Genomic DNA, 20810 nt, shown 5'->3' on the forward strand with positions numbered 1-20810 from the left:
AAACCGCATGCAAGGCTGTCGGGAGGGTCACTCAGAGGATCAAAACATCCAGAGGCGGGCCAGGTGCTGGTACGCTTAAAAGAGAATGTCTACAAATTTCTACTGCCTGAGGGCAACACTGCACAGTATGAGAGTTACTAGAAAGCCAAAAGCCACGACTCTAGTGGGACTCGAACCCACAACCTTTGAATGGCCTCGTCTGGCAGTCTAGAAGTCCATTGCGCCACAGAGCCCATAAAGGGGTAGCAAGCAGAGCCGCGTGAAGGCTGACCTTTCGGGTCTGTGGCCGTCCAACGGTAAGAGAGCGCAGGCTCTCTCTGCAGGAAGGACAGGCCCTAGGGTCTCTGCACAATTGCGGTGTCGTTTGAAAGGCAGAGGCACTGTAAGGGCCTCAGGTCCAAGGGAGAGCAAAAAGATCCAACCTGTCATTTGCAAGGCACCGCTGGGATTCAAACCCAGGATCTCCTGTTTACTAGACAGGCGCTTTAACCAACTAAGCCACGGCGCCACTCCTCTTTTTAGGAGTGGGGAGGGCGGCTCAGAGGATGCATGAATCAACACTTCGAACATCCTGCTGCCTCCACTTGATGCAAGACAGTGATTGCCATACCTCAATGAATTGGTTCTTGGGCATGTTTTGTTACCTTTTAAATATGATTGACTTTTTTTTTAATCAATGTACGCTGAGAACAGGAGGCCTCAAAATGGTTTCTGCTGTGCGAGGGCAACACTGTGCAGTATGGGCTTAACAAAATGGCAAAAAGCGTGACTCTGGTGAGACTTGGTTTCTTCTGTCCGAGGGCAACACTCTTATTATGGGCTTAGTACTGGCTTAACAAAATTCCAAAAAGCACGAGTATGGTGGGTATGCCAGGCTGTGCCACTGAGGGCTTTTCTTACAGATTTGTGCCTATCCAGCTCAGCCGAGTGGCACGCTGTGTGGGCAGAAAGACAGGTCCTCAGGTCTTTGCACAATTGAGGCACGGTTCAAAAATATACAGTGTAGTTGGGGTCTCCCATCCAACAGTGAGGCCAGAGACAGCCACCGGTGGAAAGGCACCGCTGGGATTCGAACCCAGGATCTCCTGTTTACAAGACAGGCGCTTTGACCAGCTAAGCCACGGCGCCACCTCGGTTGGATCCGTTAGCCTGGGATGCTATCCTTCAAAAGCAGGTGAGAGGGTAGTGTTGCAAGAGAAACCGCCCGCTAACCTCGAGCTTCTCTGTGTCCCCATTCGCCGTCCGTTTTTTGGTAAAGCATGAGCTCGGCTGTATTGTGGCGCGCAGCCAAAGGCATCGCTGGGATTCGAACGCAGGATCTCCTGTTTACTAGACTAGCCTGGCAGCACGTTCGCCCTCCGGGAGGGCGACTCAGACGATCCAGGCTTCCAGAGAAGAGGCCAATGAATTGGTTCTTGGGCATGTTTTGTTACCTTTTAAATATGATTGACTTTTTTTTAAATCAATGTACGCTGAGAACAGGAGGCCTCAAAATGGTTTCTGCTGTGCGAGGGCAACACTGTGCAGTATGGGCTTAACAAAATGGCAAAAAGCGTGACTCTGGTGAGACTCAAAACCACAACCTTTGAATGGCCTCATCTGGAATTCTAGAAGTCCAATGCACTATCCATTGCGCCACAGAGCCGGTCAATATGCCAGGCTGGGCCACTGAGGGCTTTTCTTACAGATTTGTGCCCATCTAGCTCAGCCGAGTGGCACGCTGTGTGGGCAGAAAGACAGGTCCTCAGGTCTTTGCACAATTGAGGCACGGTTCAAAAATATACAGTGTAGTTGGGGTCTCCCATCCAACAGTGAGGCCAGAGACAGCCACCGGTGGAAAGGCACCGCTGGGATTCGAACCCAGGATCTCCTGTTTACAAGACAGGCGCTTTGACCAGCTAAGCCACGGCGCCACCTCGGTTGGATCCGTTAGCCTGGGATGCTATCCTTCAAAAGCAGGTGAGAGGGTAGTGTTGCAAGAGAAACCGCCCGCTAACCTCGAGCTTCTCTGTGTCCCCATTCGCCGTCCGTTTTTTGGTAAAGCACGAGCTCGGCTGTATTGTGGCGCGCAACCAAAGGCATCGCTGGGATTCGAACGCAGGATCTCCTGTTTACTAGACTAGCCTGGCAGCACGTTCGCCCTCCGGGAGGGCGACTCAGACGATCCAGGCTTCCAGAGAAGAGTCCAGGGGTTGGCTGACCGTGCGCTGGACAGCTTTAAGGCGTTTGCCGACAACTGAGCCTGGGCGATTTGCAAAATTACCCACTCGCTGCCCTTGCTATCCCTGTTTGCGGGTCGCTTTTGGAAAAGTTTGCGCTTGCTGGACTGGAAAACCTCCCAAGGCACCGCTGGGATTTGATCCCAAGATCTTCTGTTTACAAGACAGGCACTTTAACCAACTAAGCCAAGGCGCCACCCCGCACGTAAAGGGGTGGGGAGGGCGGCACAGAGGATGCATGAATCAACACTTTGAATGTCCTGCTGCCTCCACTTGATGCAAGACAGTGATTGCCATACCTAACTGAATTGGTTCTTGGGCATGTTTTGCTACCTTTTAAATATGATTGACATTTTTTTTTTAAATCAATGTACACTGAGAACAGGAGGCCTCAAAATGGTTTCTGCTGTCTGAGGGCAACACTCTTATTATGGCCTTAGTATGGGCTTAACAAAATTCCAAAAAGCACAAATCTGATGGGACTTGAACCCACAACTTTTGAATGGCCTCATCTGGCAGTCTAGAAGCCCAACACACTATCCATTGCGCCAGAGAGCACGTCCAGCTTGGCTGAGTGGCAAGCTGTGCACTGAGCAAGCAGGTTTGTGCACAATTTGGGTACGCTTCCTGGACTAGAGCTCAGCCCAAGGGACCGCTGGGATTCGAACCCAGAATCTCCTGTTCACTAGTCAGGCGCTTTGACCAACTAAGCCACGGCGCCAACCCGCATGTTAGGCATGGGGAGGGCGGCTCAGAGGATGCATGAATCAACACTTTGAACGTCCTGCTGCCTCCACTTGATGCAAGACAGTGATTGCCACACCTCACTAAATTGGTTCTTGGGCATGTTTTGCTACCTTTTAAATATGATTGACTTTTTTTTTTATCAATGTTTGCTGAGAACAGAAGGCCTCAAAATGGTTTCTTCTGTCCGAGGGCAACACTCTTATTATGGGCTTAGTACTGGCTTAACAAAATTCCAAAAAGCACGAGTCTGGTGGGTATGCCAGGCTGTGCCACTGAGGGCTTTTCTTACAGATTTGTGCCCATCCAGCTCAGCCGAGTGGCACGCTGTGTGGGCAGAAAGACAGATCCTCAGTTCTTTGCACAATTGAGGCACGGTTCAAAAATATGCAGTGTAGTTGGGGTCTCCCATCCAACAGTGAGGCCAGAGACAGCCACTGGTGGAAAAGCACCGCTGGGATTCGAACCCAGGATCAGCTGTTTACAAGACAGGCGAAGCCACGGCGCCTCCTCGGTTGGACTAGTTAGCCTGGGATGCTATCCTTCAAAAGCAGGTGAGAGGGTAGTGTTGCAAGAGAAACCGCCCGCTTACCTCGAGCTTCTCTGTGTCCCCATTCGCTGTCCGTTTTTCGGTAAAGCACGAGCTCGGCTGTATTGTGGCGCGCAACCAAAGGCATCGCTGGGATTCGAACGCAGGATCTCCTGTTTACTAGACTAGCCTGGCAGCACGTTCGCCCTCCGGGAGGGCGACTCAGACGATCCAGGCTTCCAGAGAAGAGGCCAAGGGTTGGCTGACCGTGCGCTGGACAACTTTAAGGCGTTTGCCGACAACTGAGTCTGGGCGATTTGCAAAATTACCCACTCGCTGCGCTAGCTATCCCTGTTTCCGGGTCGCTTTCGGAAAAGCTTGCGCTTGCTGGACTGCAAAGCCGCCCAAGGCACCGCTGGGATTTGAACCCAGGATCTCCTGTTTACGAGACAGGCGCTTTAACCAACTAAGCCACGGCGCCAAACCGCATGCAAGGCTGTCGGGAGGGTGACTCAGAGGATCAAAACATCCAGAGGCGGGCCAGGTGCTGGTACGCTTAAAAGAGAGTGGCTGCATCCGAAATCGCATACTTAATGAGTAGGTACTTAATTTCAATAAGTAGGTACTTAATAGGGGTGGGAGAAAAAATCGATGCATCGATGCATCGCGATTCTCTCTTCAACGATTCTGAATCGATTCCTAATATTTCAGAATCGATTCTGAGCTTGTTTTTTTTTTCTGCATATGGCACGTGTGCGCGCTAGAGACGCGGCTGGCTACAGCGCACAGAATTTGCACTGTGAGACACGTGCGCATAATGCTTGACAGTGTGCTTCCATCCGTCGTGTTTTACTTTAGATATGCGTTCATTTCTGCCGTCTGGAATGCAAGAAACTGTTGCACTGACAGACTCACGTGCGCTTTGTGTTTGTTCGTCCTAAAGCTCGATTGCGGATGCGGTTAAATGCACTTGCATTTTGGAATAGTTTCAAACGAAACTGTACATACAGTCAGTTATGTTTTCAGAGCAGGACAAAACATCTGATATATTGAAATAGATCTGTGCATCATTGGCGTTCCGTCCATATACAGTAAGCTGCTAATGCCCTGCATACTCAGGCTGTCAGAGAGAATGCGTTCACGTGTTAAATAATATAAACATGCTTATAAATGAATCCCTTATTTGAATCTTCTGGGCAAGCAGATTCTCCGCATCTTCCTTGACTCCTCAGAATTGATGCGCATTCTGTTTTTCTGTCATGCGCGTGATTTCATTCGTGGGGTAAGCTGTCCGAGAAGCGCTCGCCCAAGCGGAAAAACGCGCTGTTGCTGCCAGATCCTGATTGCCAAAAATGTATTGTATTTTTGTATATTATATATAATATGTATACTTTCATAATTTCTCAACAATTCAAAAGTTTAAAGTCCACAGAAAAAAATAGCCTATATAAAATGTATATATATATTTTTAAAATAATAATAAACAGGAAAAAGAGGAAATATTAAAATATGATTTGGTCTCTGATTTTATTGGTGTCTAAATAATGTAAAGATATTATTATTTTTGGTATTACTGGTGGTTTTAGCACTCAGCATACCTGGTAAATAAAAGTGTCACCTCTCGCCACTGCTGTGCATTAGTTTGAATGCAGCCTGTTAAAGCTGCCTGTCTATGATCTCATCAGTAATAATAAAATGGCAGTAATGCTGAGGAAAAAAGAAAAACTATTGTCTGTAAACTTTCAGATACCTGAAGAAAACTTATTTTAAATAAGTAATTGTTTTAAAAAGTACCTTGCTTACATAATTTAAAAAATAAAGTAAAGTTGGCCCAAATTAAATTTGATATAAAACAAATATGAAAATGTAGCCATGTGCAGTACTATTGAAAACTGAGAATGTGTTCATCGTGATATTTAGTTGTTAATGAAAACAGTAATTAACTTGAATCTTGAAACCGGTGAAGATTGACACACCTACTTTTACAGAGATTCCAACTATAAACAAAAAGCATAGAAACTGCAATTTTACATGTTTTTAAAATTGTAAAGTTGTATTTGCACAGCAGAAGAATTAATTGGGGAAAAAATGTAGATCAAGAATCGTTTTGGAATCGGATCGTGACTCCCAGAATCGGAATCGGATCGGATCGTGAAGTGCCTGAAGATTCCCACCCCTAGTACTTAACAAGCGCTAAAAGAGTACCTACTCTACAGCCAAATCTCGTTGAGTATGAATGCGATCCGCAATGATGACGTTATCATGTGATCTACGACGTTAAAACGAGAGCAACAATTTAAAATATATGAGCAACGGGTTTAATTAATCTATTTGCATATATTATCTATTTGTATATATTATGATGTTGATCAAATTTCTCATTTTGTGGTCTTCCAGAAGAAACAGATACCTTTATGTTTGTAGTACGTTTTTAGGCTATAACCCAGTTTAATCCTTAAAGATGTTATTTTTTATTACGAAAACCTAAAATCGTAACCACTTGAATATGTTTTTAATTTATTTATGTGCAAAATTGTTTATCCACACGCAAAACTGGCTTAAAATCTCCTTTGTTTTCCTCTTTTTATTGTGGGATTTCTCTTGTTTCATCCCCGAGGATTATAAATAACAAAAAACAACACATGCAATTTTAATGCATTATGATTAAATGAATATTACGATAATTTAAAGATATTTAATATTTTTTTCACGTGTAGAGAATCACATGTACGCAAACCCTTTACAGTTTTTTTCTGTCATTATGATTTTTTTACTGATAAAACAGCCTACTATCTTTTCCTGCGGTTGTATGTACTTATAAGTTCTGCAGTGCTAATAAAATAAAATAAAGGCGACGGGTGCACAGAACACCCAATGGCATCACGACAACCCTACCTAGTACGTTGCCCTCCTTGTTTGCAATGTTTGTAATATCTGCACAAAGGAGACGTCAATCAGCTGCTGGAAGATCACATCTTTGGAGAAGACTTTTGATTTTACACTCGAAAGAATTAAGTATTACTTAGAAATTAAAGATGACCTCGGAATGCATTGCTAGACAACACCAACTCTTATGAACAATAATACTGATAAATGCTAACCACTAATTAATATTTTTAGTAAAATGAACTACATGCATTTTTTTAATACGCCATATGCATGACATATTCATGACTATGCAGTCAATCTGAATACATCTCAATTCTCAGTCAAGTAATGAATTAATGCTATATTTTATTAACTGACAACAAGAAACATGAACAAATTTGTAAAAGAATAAATAAAAGTAACCTTGATGTTAAATAAATACAAGTCAAAGACACATAAAACAAAGCTTTATTCAAAGTAATTGTTCTGACAATCATGAGTTCACAGCCTGTAAATAACTACTGCCATCTCAACATAGCTGTGCCAATTCTGCAGCTTTATTCTGATGAAGCAGCTGACCACCGTGTCCACCTTCACCTGTCTCTGCTGTCCATCACGTCCTGTCCCTGTAACATCCAGAAAAGTTTCAAGTCACCTCTGTGATTCATGTGCTCAACACTGCATTTACACTCGCATTTTATCCAACACAAATGCTCCTGAATTTATCAACAATATGAATGGACAAATAAAAAAGATCAGTTATGTTCAGTTACTATATGTACATGCATTTATTTACATTCCATTCATATAAACAGTGTTGACAACAGTGAATTCTACTGTAACAGCACACAACACTCAGATGTCTATTACGTGCTCATCTGCAATTCTTTTCGAACTTTTTCCTATCACATATTAAATAGACATTTAACAATCATCTTTAAGATGTATGTGGTTTATGTACATTCACTTTGGAGATATACGTGTGTTTACTGGATCTCCCCTGTATGCTATACATATACAACATGTTTTTACAGGACAATCACAAATATACTATACTGTTACACCTTAAGCGATTTAACAGTTTGTTCTACGCGATTGTGACACAAGGAACAGCGTAAGGTTACTCACTTTTGGAAACACCCTCGTTGCTGTTCTCCATCACGTTCGATGATGACGTATTGATCTCCCGTGGGCTTCTGGGATAGAAAAGTAGAAAAGTATCCCTCGATCGGCACTTCGAAATCTGGGCGGGACGCAGTAGGCATCTGGGGATCTCTCGCTTACTCTTTTGTGGTTACTCTTCTCACGTACCCATTTCGCCTACTATATAGTAGGTAAGGTGGTGTTTGAGATTTCATGCATACTTTTTCTTCGCCTACTGCTTTTTGCCTACTAAATAGTATGGAAGTATGCGATTTCGGATGCAGCCAATGTCTACAAATTTCTACTGCCTGAGGGCAACACTGCACAGTATGAGAGTTACTAGAAAGCCAAAAGCCACGACTCTGGTGGGACTCGAACCCACAACCTTTGAATGGCCTCGTCTGGCAGTCTAGAAGTCCAATGCGCTATCCATTGCGCCACAGAGCCCATAAGGGGGTAGCAAGCAGAGCCGCGTGAAGGTTGACCTTTCGGGTCTGTGGCCGTCCAACGGTAAGAGAGCGCAGGCTCTCTCTGCAGGAAGGACAGACCCTAGGGTCTCTGCACAATTGCGGTGTCGTTTGAAAGGCAGAGGCACTGTAAGGGCCTCAGGTCCAAGGGAGAGCAAAAAGATCCAACCTGTCGTTTGCAAGGCTCCGCTGGGATTCGAACCCAGGATCTCCTGTTTACTAGACAGGCGCCTTAACCAACTAAGCCACGGCGCCACACCTCTTGTTAGGCGTGGGGAGGGCGGCTCAGAGGATGCATGAATCAACATTTCGAACATCCTGCTGCCTCCACTTGATGCAAGACAGTGATTGCCATACCAAAAATGAATTGGTTCTTGGGCATGTTTTGTTACCTTTTAAATATGATTGACTTTTTTTTTAATCAATGTACGCTGAGAACAGGAGGCCTCAAAATGGTTTCTGCTGTGCGAGGGCAACACTGTGCAGTATGGGCTTAACAAAATGGCAAAAAGCGTGACTCTGGTGAGACTCAAAACCACAACCTTTGAATGGCCTCATCTGGAATTCTAGAAGTCCAATGCACTATCCATTGCGCCACAGAGCCGGTCAATATGCCAGGCTGGGCCACTGAGGGCTTTTCTTACAGATTTGTGCCTATCCAGCTCAGCCGAGTGGCACGCTGTGTGGGCAGAAAGACAGGTCCTCAGGTCTTTGCACAATTGAGGCACGGTTCAAAAATATACAGTGTAGTTGGGGTCTCCCATCCAACAGTGAGGCCAGAGACAGCCACCGGTGGAAAGGCACCGCTGGGATTCGAACCCAGGATCTCCTGTTTACAAGACAGGCGCTTTGACCAGCTAAGCCACGGCGCCACCTCGGTTGGATCCGTTAGCCTGGGATGCTATCCTTCAAAAGCAGGTGAGAGGGTAGTGTTGCAAGAGAAACCGCCCGCTAACCTCGAGCTTCTCTGTGTCCCCATTCGCCGTCCGTTTTTTGGTAAAGCATGAGCTCGGCTGTATTGTGGCGCGCAGCCAAAGGCATCGCTGGGATTCGAACGCAGGATCTCCTGTTTACTAGACTAGCCTGGCAGCACGTTCGCCCTCCGGGAGGGCGACTCAGACGATCCAGGCTTCCAGAGAAGAGGCCAATGAATTGGTTCTTGGGCATGTTTTGTTACCTTTTAAATATGATTGACTTTTTTTTAAATCAATGTACGCTGAGAACAGGAGGCCTCAAAATGGTTTCTGCTGTGCGAGGGCAACACTGTGCAGTATGGGCTTAACAAAATGGCAAAAAGCGTGACTCTGGTGAGACTCAAAACCACAACCTTTGAATGGCCTCATCTGGAATTCTAGAAGTCCAATGCACTATCCATTGCGCCACAGAGCCGGTCAATATGCCAGGCTGGGCCACTGAGGGCTTTTCTTACAGATTTGTGCCCATCTAGCTCAGCCGAGTGGCACGCTGTGTGGGCAGAAAGACAGGTCCTCAGGTCTTTGCACAATTGAGGCACGGTTCAAAAATATACAGTGTAGTTGGGGTCTCCCATCCAACAGTGAGGCCAGAGACAGCCACCGGTGGAAAGGCACCGCTGGGATTCGAACCCAGGATCTCCTGTTTACAAGACAGGCGCTTTGACCAGCTAAGCCACGGCGCCACCTCGGTTGGATCCGTTAGCCTGGGATGCTATCCTTCAAAAGCAGGTGAGAGGGTAGTGTTGCAAGAGAAACCGCCCGCTAACCTCGAGCTTCTCTGTGTCCCCATTCGCCGTCCGTTTTTTGGTAAAGCACGAGCTCGGCTGTATTGTGGCGCGCAACCAAAGGCATCGCTGGGATTCGAACGCAGGATCTCCTGTTTACTAGACTAGCCTGGCAGCACGTTCGCCCTCCGGGAGGGCGACTCAGACGATCCAGGCTTCCAGAGAAGAGTCCAGGGGTTGGCTGACCGTGCGCTGGACAGCTTTAAGGCGTTTGCCGACAACTGAGCCTGGGCGATTTGCAAAATTACCCACTCGCTGCCCTTGCTATCCCTGTTTGCGGGTCGCTTTTGGAAAAGTTTGCGCTTGCTGGACTGGAAAACCTCCCAAGGCACCGCTGGGATTTGATCCCAAGATCTTCTGTTTACAAGACAGGCACTTTAACCAACTAAGCCAAGGCGCCACCCCGCACGTAAAGGGGTGGGGAGGGCGGCACAGAGGATGCATGAATCAACACTTTGAATGTCCTGCTGCCTCCACTTGATGCAAGACAGTGATTGCCATACCTAACTGAATTGGTTCTTGGGCATGTTTTGCTACCTTTTAAATATGATTGACATTTTTTTTTTAAATCAATGTACACTGAGAACAGGAGGCCTCAAAATGGTTTCTGCTGTCTGAGGGCAACACTCTTATTATGGCCTTAGTATGGGCTTAACAAAATTCCAAAAAGCACAAATCTGATGGGACTTGAACCCACAACTTTTGAATGGCCTCATCTGGCAGTCTAGAAGCTCAACACACTATCCATTGCGCCAGAGAGCACGTCCAGCTTGGCTGAGTGGCAAGCTGTGCACTGAGCAAGCAGGTTTGTGCACAATTTGGGTACGCTTCCTGGACTAGAGCTCAGCCCAAGGGACCGCTGGGATTCGAACCCAGAATCTCCTGTTCACTAGTCAGGCGCTTTGACCAACTAAGCCACGGCGCCAACCCGCATGTTAGGCATGGGGAGGGCGGCTCAGAGGATGCATGAATCAACACTTTGAACGTCCTGCTGCCTCCACTTGATGCAAGACAGTGATTGCCACACCTCACTAAATTGGTTCTTGGGCATGTTTTGCTACCTTTTAAATATGATTGACTTTTTTTTTTATCAATGTTTGCTGAGAACAGAAGGCCTCAAAATGGTTTCTTCTGTCCGAGGGCAACACTCTTATTATGGGCTTAGTACTGGCTTAACAAAATTCCAAAAAGCACGAGTCTGGTGGGTATGCCAGGCTGTGCCACTGAGGGCTTTTCTTACAGATTTGTGCCCATCCAGCTCAGCCGAGTGGCACGCTGTGTGGGCAGAAAGACAGATCCTCAGTTCTTTGCACAATTGAGGCACGGTTCAAAAATATGCAGTGTAGTTGGGGTCTCCCATCCAACAGTGAGGCCAGAGACAGCCACTGGTGGAAAAGCACCGCTGGGATTCGAACCCAGGATCAGCTGTTTACAAGACAGGCGAAGCCACGGCGCCTCCTCGGTTGGACTAGTTAGCCTGGGATGCTATCCTTCAAAAGCAGGTGAGAGGGTAGTGTTGCAAGAGAAACCGCCCGCTTACCTCGAGCTTCTCTGTGTCCCCATTCGCTGTCCGTTTTTCGGTAAAGCACGAGCTCGGCTGTATTGTGGCGCGCAACCAAAGGCATCGCTGGGATTCGAACGCAGGATCTCCTGTTTACTAGACTAGCCTGGCAGCACGTTCGCCCTCCGGGAGGGCGACTCAGACGATCCAGGCTTCCAGAGAAGAGGCCAAGGGTTGGCTGACCGTGCGCTGGACAACTTTAAGGCGTTTGCCGACAACTGAGTCTGGGCGATTTGCAAAATTACCCACTCGCTGCGCTAGCTATCCCTGTTTCCGGGTCGCTTTCGGAAAAGCTTGCGCTTGCTGGACTGCAAAGCCGCCCAAGGCACCGCTGGGATTTGAACCCAGGATCTCCTGTTTACGAGACAGGCGCTTTAACCAACTAAGCCACGGCGCCAAACCGCATGCAAGGCTGTCGGGAGGGTGACTCAGAGGATCAAAACATCCAGAGGCGGGCCAGGTGCTGGTACGCTTAAAAGAGAGTGGCTGCATCCGAAATCGCATACTTAATGAGTAGGTACTTAATTTCAATAAGTAGGTACTTAACAAGCGCTAAAAGAGTACCTACTCTACAGCCAAATCTCGTTGAGTATGAATGCGATCCGCAATGATGACGTTATCATGTGATCTACGACGTTAAAACGAGAGCAACAATTTAAAAGATATGAGCAACGGGTTTAATTAATCTATTTGCATATATTATCTATTTGTATATATTATGATGTTGATCAAATTTCTCATTTTGTGGTCTTCCAGAAGAAACAGATACCTTTATGTTTGTAGTACGTTTTTAGGCTATAACCCAGTTTAATCCTTAAAGATGTTATTTTTTATTACGAAAACCTAAAATCGTAACCACTTGAATATGTTTTTAATTTATTTATGTGCAAAATTGTTTATCCACACGCAAAACTGGCTTAAAATCTCCTTTGTTTTCCTCTTTTTATTGTGGGATTTCTCTTGTTTCATCCCCGAGGATTATAAATAACAAAAAACAACACATGCAATTTTAATGCATTATGATTAAATGAATATTACGATAATTTAAAGATATTTAATATTTTTTTCACGTGTAGAGAATCACATGTACGCAAACCCTTTACAGTTTTTTTCTGTCATTATGATTTTTTTACTGATAAAACAGCCTACTATCTTTTCCTGCGGTTGTATGTACTTATAAGTTCTGCAGTGCTAATAAAATAAAATAAAGGCGACGGGTGCACAGAACACCCAATGGCATCACGACAACCCTACCTAGTACGTTGCCCTCCTTGTTTGCAATGTTTGTAATATCTGCACAAAGGAGACGTCAATCAGCTGCTGGAAGATCACATCTTTGGAGAAGACTTTTGATTTTACACTCGAAAGAATTAAGTATTACTTAGAAATTAAAGATGACCTCGGAATGCATTGCTAGACAACACCAACTCTTATGAACAATAATACTGATAAATGCTAACCACTAATTAATATTTTTAGTAAAATGAACTACATGCATTTTTTTAATACGCCATATGCATGACATATTCATGACTATGCAGTCAATCTGAATACATCTCAATTCTCAGTCAAGTAATGAATTAATGCTATATTTTATTAACTGACAACAAGAAACATGAACAAATTTGTAAAAGAATAAATAAAAGTAACCTTGATGTTAAATAAATACAAGTCAAAGACACATAAAACAAAGCTTTATTCAAAGTAATTGTTCTGACAATCATGAGTTCACAGCCTGTAAATAACTACTGCCATCTCAACATAGCTGTGCCAATTCTGCAGCTTTATTCTGATGAAGCAGCTGACCACCGTGTCCACCTTCACCTGTCTCTGCTGTCCATCACGTCCTGTCCCTGTAACATCCAGAAAAGTTTCAAGTCACCTCTGTGATTCATGTGCTCAACACTGCATTTACACTCGCATTTTATCCAACACAAATGCTCCTGAATTTATCAACAATATGAATGGACAAATAAAAAAGATCAGTTATGTTCAGTTACTATATGTACATGCATTTATTTACATTCCATTCATATAAAGTAAACAGTGTTGACAACAGTGAATTCTACTGTAACAGCACACAACACTCAGATGTCTATTACGTGCTCATCTGCAATTCTTTTCGAACTTTTTCCTATCACATATTAAATAGACATTTAACAATCATCTTTAAGATGTATGTGGTTTATGTACATTCACTTTGGAGATATACGTGTGTTTACTGGATCTCCCCTGTATGCTATACATATACAACATGTTTTTACAGGACAATCACAAATATACTATACTGTTACACCTTAAGCGATTTAACAGTTTGTTCTACGCGATTGTGACACAAGGAACAGCGTAAGGTTACTCACTTTTGGAAACACCCTCGTTGCTGTTCTCCATCACGTTCGATGATGACGTATTGATCTCCCGTGGGCTTCTGGGATAGAAAAGTAGAAAAGTATCCCTCGATCGGCACTTCGAAATCTGGGCGGGACGCAGTAGGCATCTGGGGATCTCTCGCTTACTCTTTTGTGGTTACTCTTCTCACGTACCCATTTCGCCTACTATATAGTAGGTAAGTAGGCATATTCGAACGATACTTAGGTATACGTACACCTGAATCTCGCGAGAAAAAGTGCTTCATCCTGGTAAATCTCGCCTACTCTTTTGTGGTGTTTGAGATTTCATGCATACTTTTTCTTCGCCTACTGCTTTTTGCCTACTAAATAGTATGGAAGTATGCGATTTCGGATGCAGCCAATGTCTACAAATTTCTACTGCCTGAGGGCAACACAGCACAGTATGAGAGTTACTAGAAAGCCAAAAGCCACGACTCTGGTGGGACTCGAACCCACAACCTTTGAATGGCCTCGTCTGGCAGTCTAGAAGTCCAATGCGCTATCCATTGCGCCACAGAGCCCATGAGGGGGTAGCAAGCAGAGCCGCGTGAAGGTTGACCTTTCGGGTCTGTGGCCGTCCAACGGTAAGAGAGCGCAGGCTCTCTCTGCAGGAAGGACAGACCCTAGGGTCTCTGCACAATTGCGGTGTCGTTTGAAAGGCAGAGGCACTGTAAGGGCCTCAGGTCCAAGGGAGAGCAAAAAGATCCAACCTGTCGTTTGCAAGGCTCCGCTGGGATTCGAACCCAGGATCTCCTGTTTACTAGACAGGCGCCTTAACCAACTAAGCCACGGCGCCACACCTCTTGTTAGGCGTGGGGAGGGCGGCTCAGAGGATGCATGAATCAACATTTCGAACATCCTGCTGCCTCCACTTGATGCAAGACAGTGATTGCCATACCAAAAATGAATTGGTTCTTGGGCATGTTTTGTTACCTTTTAAATATGATTGACTTTTTTTTTAATCAATGTACGCTGAGAACAGGAGGCCTCAAAATGGTTTCTGCTGTGCGAGGGCAACACTGTGCAGTATGGGCTTAACAAAATGGCAAAAAGCGTGACTCTGGTGAGACTCAAAACCACAACCTTTGAATGGCCTCATCTGGAATTCTAGAAGTCCAATGCACTATCCATTGCGCCACAGAGCCGGTCAATATGCCAGGCTGGGCCACTGAGGGCTTTTCTTACAGATTTGTGCCTATCCAGCTCAGCCGAGTGGCACGCTGTGTGGGCAGAAAGACAGGTCCTCAGGTCTTTGCACAATTGAGGCACGGTTCAAAAATATACAGTGTAGTTGGGGTCTCCCATCCAACAGTGAGGCCAGAGACAGCCACCGGTGGAAAGGCACCGCTGGGATTCGAACCCAGGATCTCCTGTTTACAAGACAGGCGCTTTGACCAGCTAAGCCACGGCGCCACCTCGGTTGGATCCGTTAGCCTGGGATGCTATCCTTCAAAAGCAGGTGAGAGGGTAGTGTTGCAAGAGAAACCGCCCGCTAACCTCGAGCTTCTCTGTGTCCCCATTCGCCGTCCGTTTTTTGGTAAAGCATGAGCTCGGCTGTATTGTGGCGCGCAGCCAAAGGCATCGCTGGGATTCGAACGCAGGATCTCCTGTTTACTAGACTAGCCTGGCAGCACGTTCGCCCTCCGGGAGGGCGACTCAGACGATCCAGGCTTCCAGAGAAGAGGCCAATGAATTGGTTCTTGGGCATGTTTTGTTACCTTTTAAATATGATTGACTTTTTTTTAAATCAATGTACGCTGAGAACAGGAGGCCTCAAAATGGTTTCTGCTGTGCGAGGGCAACACTGTGCAGTATGGGCTTAACAAAATGGCAAAAAGCGTGACTCTGGTGAGACTCAAAACCACAACCTTTGAATGGCCTCATCTGGAATTCTAGAAGTCCAATGCACTATCCATTGCGCCACAGAGCCGGTCAATATGCCAGGCTGGGCCACTGAGGGCTTTTCTTACAGATTTGTGCCCATCTAGCTCAGCCGAGTGGCACGCTGTGTGGGCAGAAAGACAGGTCCTCAGGTCTTTGCACAATTGAGGCACGGTTCAAAAATATACAGTGTAGTTGGGGTCTCCCATCCAACAGTGAGGCCAGAGACAGCCACCGGTGGAAAGGCACCGCTGGGATTCGAACCCAGGATCTCCTGTTTACAAGACAGGCGCTTTGACCAGCTAAGCCACGGCGCCACCTCGGTTGGATCCGTTAGCCTGGGATGCTATCCTTCAAAAGCAGGTGAGAGGGTAGTGTTGCAAGAGAAACCGCTAACCTCGAGCTTCTCTGTGTCCCCATTCGCCGTCCGTTTTTTGGTAAAGCACGAGCTCGGCTGTATTGTGGCGCGCAACCAAAGGCATCGCTGGGATTCGAACGCAGGATCTCCTGTTTACTAGACTAGCCTGGCAGCACGTTCGCCCTCCGGGAGGGCGACTCAGACGATCCAGGCTTCCAGAGAAGAGTCCAGGGGTTGGCTGACCGTGCGCTGGACAGCTTTAAGGCGTTTGCCGACAACTGAGCCTGGGCGATTTGCAAAATTACCCACTCGCTGCCCTTGCTATCCCTGTTTGCGGGTCGCTTTTGGAAAAGTTTGCGCTTGCTGGACTGGAAAACCTCCCAAGGCACCGCTGGGATTTGATCCCAAGATCTTCTGTTTACAAGACAGGCACTTTAACCAACTAAGCCAAGGCGCCACCCCGCATGTAAAGGGGTGGGGAGGGCGGCACAGAGGATGCATGAATCAACACTTTGAATGTCCTGCTGCCTCCACTTGATGCAAGACAGTGATTGCCATACCTAACTGAATTGGTTCTTGGGCATGTTTTGCTACCTTTTAAATATGATTGACATTTTTTTTTTAAATCAATGTACACTGAGAACAGGAGGCCTCAAAATGGTTTCTGCTGTCTGAGGGCAACACTCTTATTATGGCCTTAGTATGGGCTTAACAAAATTCCAAAAAGCACAAATCTGATGGGACTTGAACCCACAACTTTTGAATGGCCTCATCTGGCAGTCTAGAAGCCCAACACACTATCCATTGCGCCAGAGAGCACGTCCAGCTTGGCTGAGTGGCAAGCTGTGCACTGAGCAAGCAGGTTTGTGCACAATTTGGGTACGCTTCCTGGACTAGAGCTCAGCCCAAGGGACCGCTGGGATTCGAACCCAGAATCTCCTGTTCACTAGTCAGGCGCTTTGACCAACTAAGCCACGGCGCCAACCCGCATGTTAGGCATGGGGAGGGCGGCTCAGAGGATGCATGAATCAACACTTTGAACGTCCTGCTGCCTCCACTTGATGCAAGACAGTGATTGCCACACCTCACTAAATTGGTTCTTGGGCATGTTTTGCTACCTTTTAAATATGATTGACTTTTTTTTTTATCAATGTTTGCTGAGAACAGAAGGCCTCAAAATGGTTTCTTCTGTCCGAGGGCAACACTCTTATTATGGGCTTAGTACTGGCTTAACAAAATTCCAAAAAGCACGAGTCTGGTGGGTATGCCAGGCTGTGCCACTGAGGGCTTTTCTTACAGATTTGTGCCCATCCAGCTCAGCCGAGTGGCACGCTGTGTGGGCAGAAAGACAGATCCTCAGTTCTTTGCACAATTGAGGCACGGTTCAAAAATATGCAGTGTAGTTGGGGTCTCCCATCCAACAGTGAGGCCAGAGACAGCCACTGGTGGAAAAGCACCGCTGGGATTCGAACCCAGGATCAGCTGTTTACAAGACAGGCGAAGCCACGGCGCCTCCTCGGTTGGACTAGTTAGCCTGGGATGCTATCCTTCAAAAGCAGGTGAGAGGGTAGTGTTGCAAGAGAAACCGCCCGCTTACCTCGAGCTTCTCTGTGTCCCCATTCGCTGTCCGTTTTTCGGTAAAGCACGAGCTCGGCTGTATTGTGGCGCGCAACCAAAGGCATCGCTGGGATTCGAACGCAGGATCTCCTGTTTACTAGACTAGCCTGGCAGCACGTTCGCCCTCCGGGAGGGCGACTCAGACGATCCAGGCTTCCAGAGAAGAGGCCAAGGGTTGGCTGACCGTGCGCTGGACAACTTTAAGGCGTTTGCCGACAACTGAGTCTGGGCGATTTGCAAAATTACCCACTCGCTGCGCTAGCTATCCCTGTTTCCGGGTCGCTTTCGGAAAAGCTTGCGCTTGCTGGACTGCAAAGCCGCCCAAGGCACCGCTGGGATTTGAACCCAGGATCTCCTGTTTACGAGACAGGCGCTTTAACCAACTAAGCCACGGCGCCAAACCGCATGCAAGGCTGTCGGGAGGGTGACTCAGAGGATCAAAACATCCAGAGGCGGGCCAGGTGCTGGTACGCTTAAAAGAGAGTGGCTGCATCCGAAATCGCATACTTAATGAGTAGGTACTTAATTTCAATAAGTAGGTACTTAATAGGGGTGGGAGAAAAAATCGATGCATCGATGCATCGCGATTCTCTCTTCAACGATTCTGAATCGATTCCTAATATTTCAGAATCGATTCTGAGCTTGTTTTTTTTTTCTGCATATGGCACGTGTGCGCGCTAGAGACGCGGCTGGCTACAGCGCACAGAATTTGCACTGTGAGACACGTGCGCATAATGCTTGACAGTGTGCTTCCATCCGTCGTGTTTTACTTTAGATATGCGTTCATTTCTGCCGTCTGGAATGCAAGAAACTGTTGCACTGACAGACTCACGTGCGCTTTGTGTTTGTTCGTCCTAAAGCTCGATTGCGGATGCGGTTAAATGCACTTGCATTTTGGAATAGTTTCAAACGAAACTGTACATACAGTCAGTTATGTTTTCAGAGCAGGACAAAACATCTGATATATTGAAATAGATCTGTGCATCATTGGCGTTCCGTCCATATACAGTAAGCTGCTAATGCCCTGCATACTCAGGCTGTCAGAGAGAATGCGTTCACGTGTTAAATAATATAAACATGCTTATAAATGAATCCCTTATTTGAATCTTCTGGGCAAGCAGATTCTCCGCATCTTCCTTGACTCCTCAGAATTGATGCGCATTCTGTTTTTCTGTCATGCGCGTGATTTCATTCGCGGGGTAAGCTGTCCGAGAAGCGCTCGCCCAAGCGGAAAAACGCGCTGTTGCTGCCAGATCCTGATTGCCAAAAATGTATTGTATTTTTGTATATTATATATAATATGTATACTTTCATAATTTCTCAACAATTCAAAAGTTTAAAGTCCACAGAAAAAAATAGCCTATATAAAATGTATATATATATTTTTAAAATAATAATAAACAGGAAAAAGAGGAAATATTAAAATATGATTTGGTCTCTGATTTTATTGGTGTCTAAATAATGTAAAGATATTATTATTTTTGGTATTACTGGTGGTTTTAGCACTCAGCATACCTGGTAAATAAAAGTGTCACCTCTCGCCACTGCTGTGCATTAGTTTGAATGCAGCCTGTTAAAGCTGCCTGTCTATGATCTCATCAGTAATAATAAAATGGCAGTAATGCTGAGGAAAAAAGAAAAACTATTGTCTGTAAACTTTCAGATACCTGAAGAAAACTTATTTTAAATAAGTAATTGTTTTAAAAAGTACCTTGCTTACATAATTTAAAAAATAAAGTAAAGTTGGCCCAAATTAAATTTGATATAAAACAAATATGAAAATGTAGCCATGTGCAGTACTATTGAAAACTGAGAATGTGTTCATCGTGATATTTAGTTGTTAATGAAAACAGTAATTAACTTGAATCTTGAAACCGGTGAAGATTGACACACCTACTTTTACAGAGATTCCAACTATAAACAAAAAGCATAGAAACTGCAATTTTACATGTTTTTAAAATTGTAAAGTTGTATTTGCACAGCAGAAGAATTAATTGGGGAAAAAATGTAGATCAAGAATCGTTTTGGAATCGGATCGTGACTCCCAGAATCGGAATCGGATCGGATCGTGAAGTGCCTGAAGATTCCCACCCCTAGTACTTAACAAGCGCTAAAAGAGTACCTACTCTACAGCCAAATCTCGTTGAGTATGAATGCGATCCGCAATGATGACGTTATCATGTGATCTACGACGTTAAAACGAGAGCAACAATTTAAAATATATGAGCAACGGGTTTAATTAATCTATTTGCATATATTATCTATTTGTATATATTATGATGTTGATCAAATTTCTCATTTTGTGGTCTTCCAGAAGAAACAGATACCTTTATGTTTGTAGTACGTTTTTAGGCTATAACCCAGTTTAATCCTTAAAGATGTTATTTTTTATTACGAAAACCTAAAATCGTAACCACTTGAATATGTTTTTAATTTATTTATGTGCAAAATTGTTTATCCACACGCAAAACTGGCTTAAAATCTCCTTTGTTTTCCTCTTTTTATTGTGGGATTTCTCTTGTTTCATCCCCGAGGATTATAAATAACAAAAAACAACACATGCAATTTTAATGCATTATGATTAAATGAATATTACGATAATTTAAAGATATTTAATATTTTTTTCACGTGTAGAGAATCACATGTACGCAAACCCTTTACAGTTTTTTTCTGTCATTATGATTTTTTTACTGATAAAACAGCCTACTATCTTTTCCTGCGGTTGTATGTACTTATAAGTTCTGCAGTGCTAATAAAATAAAATAAAGGCGACGGGTGCACAGAACACCCAATGGCATCACGACAACCCTACCTAGTACGTTGCCCTCCTTGTTTGCAATGTTTGTAATATCTGCACAAAGGAGACGTCAATCAGCTGCTGGAAGATCACATCTTTGGAGAAGACTTTTGATTTTACACTCGAAAGAATTAAGTATTACTTAGAAATTAAAGATGACCTCGGAATGCATTGCTAGACAACACCAACTCTTATGAACAATAATACTGATAAATGCTAACCACTAATTAATATTTTTAGTAAAATGAACTACATGCATTTTTTTAATACGCCATATGCATGACATATTCATGACTATGCAGTCAATCTGAATACATCTCAATTCTCAGTCAAGTAATGAATTAATGCTATATTTTATTAACTGACAACAAGAAACATGAACAAATTTGTAAAAGAATAAATAAAAGTAACCTTGATGTTAAATAAATACAAGTCAAAGACACATAAAACAAAGCTTTGTTCAAAGTAATTGTTCTG

General features: G+C 44.8%; 14 non-coding genes across 14 annotated transcripts; all 14 read right to left on the reverse strand.

The window, feature by feature from the left end:
- Positions 1-434: 434 nt before the first annotated feature.
- On the reverse strand, positions 435-508 carry trnat-agu (transfer RNA threonine (anticodon AGU)). The gene has a single exon. It is a non-coding gene; the product is annotated as a tRNA-Thr (tRNA).
- A 546-nt stretch (positions 509-1054) lies between these two features.
- On the reverse strand, positions 1055-1128 carry trnat-ugu (transfer RNA threonine (anticodon UGU)). The gene has a single exon. It is a non-coding gene; the product is annotated as a tRNA-Thr (tRNA).
- A 711-nt stretch (positions 1129-1839) lies between these two features.
- On the reverse strand, positions 1840-1913 carry trnat-ugu (transfer RNA threonine (anticodon UGU)). Its single transcript has one exon. It is a non-coding gene; the product is annotated as a tRNA-Thr (tRNA).
- A 1986-nt stretch (positions 1914-3899) lies between these two features.
- On the reverse strand, positions 3900-3973 carry trnat-cgu (transfer RNA threonine (anticodon CGU)). Its single transcript has one exon. It is a non-coding gene; the product is annotated as a tRNA-Thr (tRNA).
- A 3887-nt stretch (positions 3974-7860) lies between these two features.
- trnar-ucu (transfer RNA arginine (anticodon UCU)) lies at positions 7861-7950 on the reverse strand. The gene is given in 2 exon segments: positions 7861-7896; positions 7914-7950. It is a non-coding gene; the product is annotated as a tRNA-Arg (tRNA).
- Positions 7951-8151: 201 nt separating this feature from the next.
- Positions 8152-8225, reverse strand: trnat-agu (transfer RNA threonine (anticodon AGU)). Its single transcript has one exon. It is a non-coding gene; the product is annotated as a tRNA-Thr (tRNA).
- Positions 8226-8768: 543 nt separating this feature from the next.
- On the reverse strand, positions 8769-8842 carry trnat-ugu (transfer RNA threonine (anticodon UGU)). Its single transcript has one exon. It is a non-coding gene; the product is annotated as a tRNA-Thr (tRNA).
- A 711-nt stretch (positions 8843-9553) lies between these two features.
- Positions 9554-9627, reverse strand: trnat-ugu (transfer RNA threonine (anticodon UGU)). Its single transcript has one exon. It is a non-coding gene; the product is annotated as a tRNA-Thr (tRNA).
- Positions 9628-11613: 1986 nt separating this feature from the next.
- trnat-cgu (transfer RNA threonine (anticodon CGU)) lies at positions 11614-11687 on the reverse strand. The gene has a single exon. It is a non-coding gene; the product is annotated as a tRNA-Thr (tRNA).
- Positions 11688-14111: 2424 nt separating this feature from the next.
- Positions 14112-14201, reverse strand: trnar-ucu (transfer RNA arginine (anticodon UCU)). The gene is given in 2 exon segments: positions 14112-14147; positions 14165-14201. It is a non-coding gene; the product is annotated as a tRNA-Arg (tRNA).
- Positions 14202-14402: 201 nt separating this feature from the next.
- On the reverse strand, positions 14403-14476 carry trnat-agu (transfer RNA threonine (anticodon AGU)). The gene has a single exon. It is a non-coding gene; the product is annotated as a tRNA-Thr (tRNA).
- Positions 14477-15019: 543 nt separating this feature from the next.
- Positions 15020-15093, reverse strand: trnat-ugu (transfer RNA threonine (anticodon UGU)). The gene has a single exon. It is a non-coding gene; the product is annotated as a tRNA-Thr (tRNA).
- A 711-nt stretch (positions 15094-15804) lies between these two features.
- trnat-ugu (transfer RNA threonine (anticodon UGU)) lies at positions 15805-15878 on the reverse strand. The gene has a single exon. It is a non-coding gene; the product is annotated as a tRNA-Thr (tRNA).
- Positions 15879-17860: 1982 nt separating this feature from the next.
- trnat-cgu (transfer RNA threonine (anticodon CGU)) lies at positions 17861-17934 on the reverse strand. Its single transcript has one exon. It is a non-coding gene; the product is annotated as a tRNA-Thr (tRNA).
- Positions 17935-20810: the final 2876 nt, after the last annotated feature.

This window comes from Garra rufa, chromosome 1 (assembly GCF_049309525.1).
Source record: "Garra rufa chromosome 1, GarRuf1.0, whole genome shotgun sequence".
Classification (NCBI taxonomy): Eukaryota; Metazoa; Chordata; class Actinopteri; order Cypriniformes; family Cyprinidae; genus Garra; species Garra rufa.